This window comes from Corythoichthys intestinalis, chromosome 4 (assembly GCF_030265065.1).
Source record: "Corythoichthys intestinalis isolate RoL2023-P3 chromosome 4, ASM3026506v1, whole genome shotgun sequence".
In the NCBI taxonomy this organism is placed as follows: Eukaryota; Metazoa; Chordata; class Actinopteri; order Syngnathiformes; family Syngnathidae; genus Corythoichthys; species Corythoichthys intestinalis.
This window is the reverse complement of record NC_080398.1, coordinates 40522760-40532330: the sequence shown is the minus strand read 5'-3', so window position 1 is coordinate 40532330 and position 9571 is coordinate 40522760.

Here is a 9571-nt window from a genome sequence, read left to right as displayed (position 1 = left end):
TAGATAGGTTTGCTGACAGGTCTACTCATGTGATTTTATTACTATATCAATAGGTATTATGTAAATTCAAATGTCCCCAGCACCAAATAGGTCCTTGGCTCGTTGTTTTTTGGCCTGTCAAAGGTTAAATATAAAGTCTCAAAAATCAATAACATATCATTCATTTAGCCACATTTAGGCTAGCTTTACCATATTTAGATCGGTAGGAGCTGTCCCATTACCTAATATCCAGTTTTAGCTACGTATGTGGAGAGCATGAAAAAAATATACAACCATGTAATCGCATTCTCTCAAATAAAAAAAATCACGATGCTGGACTTAGGCTTACCACTCACTCTCCCGTTCGTGAAGTGTCGAGCTGTCAATTGGCGTCATGACGACATCTGCTGTGTCAAGTAAATCGCCATCATCTGACGCCTCAGGTTCAAACCTGTGGGATTAATTGTAGTTCATCTTTCCTGGGAGCCTTTGCCATCGGTAGCGTCACGAAAGAGCGATCCTGAATGGTTACCTTTGGTGGAAATATCACTGACATCGTTGTTGCTGCTATGCTAGCTGTGGATAGTCTTCTCTGTTGCGTCGGGGAATCTACGTCACACTTCCGGGTTTGCGAAGGGACCATTAACGGAGTGCAAAAAAACACCAAAAAAACGCAAATTATCCTTGCAATTACGTGTTGATAATTTCATGGTTTTTTTGACGAACTCGTCCAAAGTTTATATTCGTAAAATTGCACCGAAATCCGGAAAGGTCTCCAGTTGCCCTTTAAGGTAGCGTACTTTTGCTATGCAAGTTAGCCAATTGTTCTTTGGTTGTACGAAGATCCTCATTTATTTATTTTTTTTAGACCATATGAGGCTAAGATTTTAATGTATTTTCACATGAAGGTTTGAAGAAACACTCGGGGATTTTACTTTTTATTCTTGTTTATTGCTCTTTTGAAAGTGCAATCTTAGCAAGCTTTTGTTTTACATCTCCTAAAATGGCCTATTAACCTATTAAATGTTCCTAATCCAATTACTCGATTGTTCGAACAAACTTGTTGCTAGATTAATCGACTACAAAAATAATCGATAGCTGCAACCCTACTTACAATTAATTGTCCTTATTTCTTACTGGCAACACCACAAATGTTTAATGATCCCACTTCTAAATTATGTCAGGAACTCTGAGGAGGAATTACTACAACTAATATTTAAACGCAAGTCTCTTGGATTAGAAATAAAAACCCATGACACCAATGGCTCTTTGTCCTGGTCGACAGATCAGTTACTTCACACTACTGACGTTGTCACATACCTTCAACCTAAGATTTCAAACCAGGTTCATTGATTGAATTCTTATACACTGACTACAACATTGAAGTGCATAGCACCCTGGAGACAATGACAGAGACGGTGACTGTCGCAAATAATCAATGATCCCCAGATTGGATTAGAGAATAGATACAGTAAATGTCGCTGAGGAGCAGCACCAACCCAAAGTCCGCTGACGTCAACATCAGACTTTTCAATCGATTCGGCCTGCAGGATCTTAGAATCTGCTGTTGGATTTACGACGGTGACCCAGTATGAATTTGAGATCTAAAACCAAATGGAGTCATAACACCGTCATGTACATCATTCCTGTCCCTTCCCAATGGTTTGGAGCCTATTTGAGGATTTGCTTCTGACACACAGCAGCTGGATAGCGTCCATCTTTCTCTCTCTCTCGGTTGACTCTTGCTCTCCTGTCTCAGAGCTCTGCAGCATCCTCTGGGCGATCACAAATATAACTGCTCTAATGAAGACCACTGTATTAAAACAAATGCAGTCCTCAGGGTAGCATTAGGTTAGCTCATGGGGTGTGCATTAGGGGTGTGACAATGTCTAGAAAGTGATATACGGTGGGGCAAATAAGTATTTAGTCAACCACCACTTGTGCAAGTTCTACTTGAAAAGATTAGAGAGGCCTGTAATTGTCAACATGGGTAACCCTCAACCATGAGAGACAGAATGTGGGAAAAAAAACAGAAAATCACATTGTTTGATTTTTAAAGAATTTATTTCCAAATTAGAGTGGAAAATAAGTATTTGGTCACCTACAAACAAGCAAGATTTCTGGCTGTCAAAGAGGTCTAACTTCTTCTAACGAGGTCTAACGAGGCTCTACTCGTTAGCTCTATTAATGGCACCTGTTTTAACTCATTATCGGTACAAAAGACACCTATCCGCAACCTCAGTCAGTCACACTCCAAACTCCACTTTGGCCAAGACCAAAGAGCTGTCGAAGGACACCAGAGACAAAATTGTATACCTGCATTAGGCTGGGAAGACTGAATCTGCAATAGGTAAAACGCTTGGTGTAAAGAAATCAACTGTGGGAGAAATTATTAGAAAATGGAAGACATACAAGACCACTAATAATCTCCCTCGATCTGGGGCTCCATGTAAGATCTCACCCCGTGGCGTCAAAATGATAACAAGAACGGTGAGCAAAAATCCCAGAACCACACGGGGGGTCGTAGTGAATGACCTACAGAGAGGTGGGACCACAGTCACAAAGGCTACTATCAGCAACACAATGCGCCGCCGGGGACTCAAATTATGCTCTGCCAGACGTGTCCCCCTGCTGAAGCCAGTACACGTCCAGGCCCGTCTGCGGTTCACTAGAGAGCATTTGGATGATCCAGAAGAGGACTGGGAGAATGTGTTATGGTCAGATGAAACCTAAATAGCACTTTTTGGTAGAAACCCAGGTTCTCATGTTTGGAAGAGAAAGAATACTAAATTGCATCCGAAGAACACCATACCCTCTGTGAAGCATGGGGGTGGAAACATCATGCTTTGGGGCTGTTTTTCTGCAAAGGGACTAGAATGACTGATCTGTGTAAAGGAAAGAATGAATGGGGCCATGTATCGAGAGATTTTGAGTGGAAATCTCCTTCCGTCAGCAAGGGCATTGAAGATGAGACGTGGCTGGGTCTTTCAGCATGACAATGATCCCAAACACACAGCCAGGGCAACAAATGAGTGGCTTCATAAGAAGCATTTCAAGGTCCTGGAGTGGCCTACCCAGTCTCCAGATCTCAACCCCATCGAAAATCTGTGGAGGGAGTTGAATGTCTGTGTTGCCCAACAACAGCCCCAAAACATCACTGCTGTAGAGGAGATCTGCATGAAGGAATGGGCTATAATACCAGCGGCAGTGTGTGAAAAGCTTGTGAAGCGTTACAGAAAACGTTTGGCCTGTGTTATTGCCAACAAAGGGTACATAACAAAGTATTGAGATGAAATTTTGGTATTGACCAAATACCTAATTTCCACCATGATTTGCAAATAAATGCTTTAAAAATCAAACAATGTGATTTTCTGTTTTTTTTTTTAAATCCACATTCTGTCTCTCATGGTTGAGGTTTACCCACGTTGACAATTACAGGCCTCTCTAATATTTTCAATTGGGAGAACTTGCACAATTAGTGGTTGACTAAATACTTATTTGCCCCACTGTATAGCAATACTTTGGAGCCCAAAAGCTTATTGATATGCTCTCACCAAGAATCTATGGTTCTATGCTACTCATTCAATGAGGGAAAGCTCAAAGTGTGTCCGCCTGTGAGTGCTTTGTGACGGTGGAGGGTTCTCAGCGGCACCTACGGCTCAGTAGGGAAAGTAACTAGAGTGCCAAAAGTAAAGTCTCCAAACACAAGCAGCTACAAAATAAATCACTTATCATTTTTAACAAAGCAAGTGTCGCTACTCAGTATCGGCATGATTTTTGAGTTTGCCAAAATGCCAGTACACCTATCAATTAATTAGGTTCATATTGGTGAGAAATGTAGCCCTGACCCCCATTCACCAAATATGTTTGGTCTTGTTAATGTCCCGTCCCAAGCAAAAAGTGTACATGCAGATTATGCTGTTATATCATCCCTACCAATATTAAGACCAAACCTATGCCCTTGAATCCTGACATATGTATAATTTTTCTTTGTAGAATAGTAATTGTTAATTGAGAAAGGAAAATGTAGAGCTTAGTCTACCAATCTAATGTAGTACTGTCCAGGGGCGGAACTCAGGGAGGTGCTGGGGTTACGACTGCAGGCATAAAATGGGCATGGTTGGGTGAGGGGAGGGTCTACCAGTAAGATGATGCGCGGAGCTGTAATGTCGTGTTTAAGTGTTAAAATATCTCTGCCAGACCCCCCTCTTGGCCGGTTGTCTGGAGGGTCCTGCAAAAAAAATCCACTTGAATCACCTACACACACGTACACACACACACTGGACGACCGTCTTGAGGGTCCGCGAATAATTGTCGTCCCCCCAACCCATCTGGCGGTCCACTCATCGCACCCGGGCTCTGTTCAGATTTGTTCCATCACTGTGTAGTACTGTCATCAGTGGTTGTAATTAAACCATAAATTATGTCTTATTGCGGTTGTTGTGGTGTAAGCAGGCATGATATTTCTCAATGCTTAACCACTTTGTAAATTAACAAAAAATGTCCATCAAACTGTTCAAACATGCAGGGATTTTTGGTGATTTTTAAAGGGAACTCTGGACTTAAAGACTTGTAGGCTCTAATAAGCAACAATTTTCTTCTTTTACTAAAATATGCTCTTAGAAACACATTTATCATTACTAGGGTTTTTCCGATCATGTTTTTTTGCTCCCGATCCGATCGCGATCGTTTTAGTTTGAGTATCTGCCGATCCCGATATTTCCCGATCCGATTGCTTTTTTTTTTGCTCCCGATTCAATTCCAATCATTCCCGATAATTTTTCCCGATCATATACATTTTGGCAATGCATTAAGAAAAAAATGAATAAAACTCGGAAGAATATATACATTCAACATACAGTACATAAGTACTGTATTTGTTTATTATGACAATAAATCCTCAAGATGTCATTTACATTATTAACATTCTTTCTGTGAGAGGGATCCATGGATAGAAAGACTTGTAATTCTTAAAGGATAAATGTGACTTTGTATATTGTGACTAAATATTGCCATCTAGTGTATTTGTTGAGCTTTCAGTAAATGATACTGTAGCCATGCCCAAATGCATGATGGGAAGTGCAACCACGACTGTGCCTAGTGCTACCAATTGATATATCTTCTCTGTGTTGGGAAATAACATAGTGTGTTAAGAAAAAGATCAATTACTACCTTGCTTCCCCACATTGCTTCCCACGATATTTTTAATCGTAGGGAGAGGGATTGTAAGGCTTTAGCCAATTAAAAAAAGGCTCCAAAGGCTGCCAAAATTCACTCTACTCATTTTACGCTGCCTTTTAGCTCTCTATATAGGTAAAACTGCGCCATTACAGATTGAGCACGACAATGCGTGAGTGGGTCGTGCCGCGCATGCATTAATTGCGTTAAATATTTTAACATGATACATTTTTAAAAAATTTAATTACCGCCGTAATCGGGATAAATTTGATAACTCTACTTTAAGCCTAAACTAAAGACTGGATGAGTGTAACATATTATGTCTGTAACGTTAAATACAAGTAGAAACCGATTTAATTAAAAATACATATATATATATTAAAAAAAGGCATGTCCGATATTTTTTTGCCAATTCCGATACTTTGAAAAGGACGTGATCGGACCCGATCAATCGGGACCATTGATTTAAAAATGTATAATATTTAGTCCATGTTTTCACGTCGGAGGGCACCATGTTTTACGCGAGCAATGCACGCTAGGGGTGAGGACACGGTTGGCCTGGACTGAGAGAAAAGCTGTGCTAGCTAGCAAGCGAAGCTAGTATGACAACTGGTATAATTTTGTCACATTCTGCTGCTGGTCAGATTGTTTTGTTACAGAGATGTGGGATGAGTTCCCAATGTCGTACCTGCATCCAATTCCAGCTCATCAGCAGTGTATTTAAACCGATCCTAGGCGTCTTACCGAGATAGACTTTTTGCCATTTGACAGTCTGTATATCCTTTTGTTGTCATTGGCATCACTGCCTTGTTTTTTTCATTTGTCTGCCTCTAGCCGCGGTTTTCACTTTTTTTTTTTTTTTTTTTTGATTGATCCCGACCTACTCTTACGGACCCTTTTTGTGTGTCTTTTTTTCGCGATTGCGTGTTTTTTGTGTGTTCAATAAACCGTTTTACGCAATCCCTATGTTATTTTCTAATTCCGTGGTCAAGCCAGCCGCACTTTCTTTTCAGTTGCGTTTCCCTTTTTGGCCTGGACTGGGAGAAAAGCTGTGCTAGCTAGCAAGCAAAGCTAGTATCACGACTGGCATGATTTTGTCACATTTTGCTGCTGGTCAGATTTTTTTGTTACAGAGATGTGGGATGAGTTCACGACACTGTACCTGCATCCAATTCCAGCTCATCAGCAGTGTCTTTAAACCGATCCTAGGCCGCTTGCCGAGATATTGACTTGCTGCCATTTGACAGATTGTATATCCCTTCGTTGCTAGTTGCATCATTGCCTTGTATTTTTCGTTTGTCTGCCTCTCACTGCGGTTTTCATTTCAGTTGCGCTTCCCTTTCAGGTTTTACCCCACAAACAGGTGATGACGCGGTTGGCCTGGACTGGGAGAATAGCTGTGCTAACTAGCAAGCAAAGCTAGTATGACGACTGGCATGATTTTGTCACATTCTGCTGCTGGTCAGATTGTTTTGTTACAGAGATGTGGGATGAGTTCCCAACACTGTACCTGCACCCAATTCCAGCTCATCAGCAGTGTCTTTAAACCGATCCTAGGCGGCTTGCCGAGATATTGACTTACTGCCATTTTAAAGTTTGTATATCCCTTCGTTGCTAGTTGCATCTTTGCCTTGTTTTTTTTTTTCGTTTGTCTGCCTCTCACTGCAATTTTCCCTCAGGTTTTTATTTTTATTTTTAATTGATCCCAACCTACTGTCACGGACCCTTTTTGTGTCTCCCTTTTCGCGTTCGCGTGTTCAATAAACGTCGTACCTGCATCCAATTCTAGCTCATCAGCAGTGTCTTTAATCCGATCCTAAACGGCTTGCCCAGATATTGACTTGCTGCCATTTGACACTTTGTATATCCATTTGTTGCCTATTCAAATCCTGCTGTAGACTTTTATTCAATTGCTTTTGCTGCTCGTTTTGTGAAATATCGACAGTGCTGTCCTGCTCATCACTTTTTCGCTCAGGTTCAAATTGGAAGGGCAGAACCGACGAAATGTTTATGTAGCTAACGAGTGACACTGGGGCAGTACGGCAGTGCTGCCCAGTGATGTCAACGCATTGCGTCATCAACAACAATGGCGACCTACTGGTTAAACTAATTTTTCAAATTTTCTAAAAATGAAAACGTTATGAAGGGTTTGAATTATCATAACTCATACGAACGTTTATCTTTTAAGAACTACTAGTCTTTCTGTCCGTGGTTCCTTTTAAAATCCATTTATGTGTGTGATCCATTTCTTTTTCTAGGGTAATCATTAACATAGTTTTTGTTCTCTCAACAGTTGCACAAGGACTTTATAACAAGAAGTAAACCACTGTGTTAAACCATGCAAAACCTGCTCATACTTGACTACAGGAAATAAACTTGCTAGGCCTCTGGCTACGCCGGTACACCCGTCAAGACTTGGCCTGCCAGAATACCAAACAGGCGAGGCTTCCGTTTGAACGAAAATCAAGAAGCACTGGTTTTCTGCGAGTGCGCAGCTGTGCCCTTACTGTTGTTGTTTCAACCGGATGCCCTTTATGATATAATCTGTCCTTAGTAGTAAAAATGAGTTTGGTGTTTACAACTTGATAAACATTAATTTGTCGGCACAATCCATTTCCTGTTTTATGGGTACCATCACACACTTCCTGTTTGGCTTTATAATCCTATTTCCTGATCTGTGAAGAAGATGCTTTGATGTGTAATTCTCTTTGATAATAACATATATAAAGATGCTAAGGGGACAGTAAAAAGACCAACCAGGCCAGTGAAAACTATAACGCAATTAGGAGAGGCAAAGACAAAGGACGGCTGTGTCCAAAGTTGACTGGACGCCATCTAAAATGAACATGTGGTGAAAGCAACCGACGAAACGCCTTTGATAAAGAGGTTTGAGTCATGTCTAGCTAGCTATAAGTGAAGTGGCAAGTTTCAGAGGCATCTCCTAAAAGCCTAAACAAACTGTAAAACATGGTTGAAAAAGAAAACGTTCTTTCCTGCAGCCCCTAGTGACCCATTGTGATCGTGTCTGGACAGCATGAATTAATTCTGTAAACATATGCAGCCACATTACAGTCGGGCCTTCTTGAATACTGATGATTGCATTTGGGTGCTTTGAATTAAATTACTCAGAGACAACATTTAACAGAAAAAAATGTCTTCCACTAACTTGATGATGGAATTATTGGAGCCTGGTCTGTCTCTATGGAAATGGATACTATTTATGACATCCATTTGATTTATGCTACTCACCTGCGGGATCCCCTGTTGCTAACATTCAGACCAATGTTAAGAGTTTTGCTCTCACCAAAAAGCCATTAAATTAGTAAGTAGTAAGTAGACAACATGAAATATTTCTGGTTTTATTTTGAAAGAATTGATGTTTTTGGCAGCACTTTTACATTTTGTTTTAGTCTTTTGGATTATAATACTTAATAGTTTTAGTCCTATTTTGTGACTGTAACTTTATGACTTTAATGTGTTTGTCTTCGTGTAGTTTTTGTTGACGAAAACCCAAGACTAATTTCGTCTAGTTTTAGTCGACGTTTATCCACAATGTTTTTGTATGTAAAATAATTTCAAAATTACTCCAAACATAAATGAATAAATAAAGCTTTCCAATTAGTTTGAATAACCATTGACAGACGAGCACATATTGTAGTGTCTACAAGTACACCAAATTGATGATAATACACACTCAGCTGGAAAACAGTACAATATATTCAACTAATTATACCTTCACGCCACGAACTGTATGTAAAAAAAATTTGTCCGAGAGCTTAAGAGAACGCTCGCCATTAGCAGTGGGCTAACGCGAACGCTATGCTAACGCTACGAGTTACATTTACTGTAGTGTGTGATAATCACTGAGCACAGACTTTTAAAGGCTAACGGCTGATTTATGCTTCTGCGTAGAGGTGACGGCGGACCTACGCCGTTAAGGGCCCAAATACACCAGGCACATCTTTGTTTCGGGTTCAGTCTGGCTCAGGCAGAAAATTGTGCCGGAGCCAATTCATTCCCATTATACCTTATTGTTCAATGTATACCAGCCGCATCAGTGCTCCGGCGGGCTCTGGCACGCCGGATGGTTTAGGCTATTTCCTATTTTTGCCAGAGACACATCCGTCAAAATGGGCGGATCCAGGCCTGGAGTCAGCAGCCCAGTGTCTTATTCATGGTTTAAAACGCGAGCGAACATGGACGAAAAACATTTCATCATGGAGGTGGAAAGTCACAAAGTGATTTATGATGCAGCAGATCATTATTATAAGGACATCATTAAAGAGGAATTGCAAGATGACCTATTATGTGTCTTTTTCTGGCAATGATGTTAAACAAATGATGTGCTAAAAACGTTGTTTTTATTAACACACGGTGTTTACAACACGTCCTCAACCTGTGGCTCTCAGTAGAC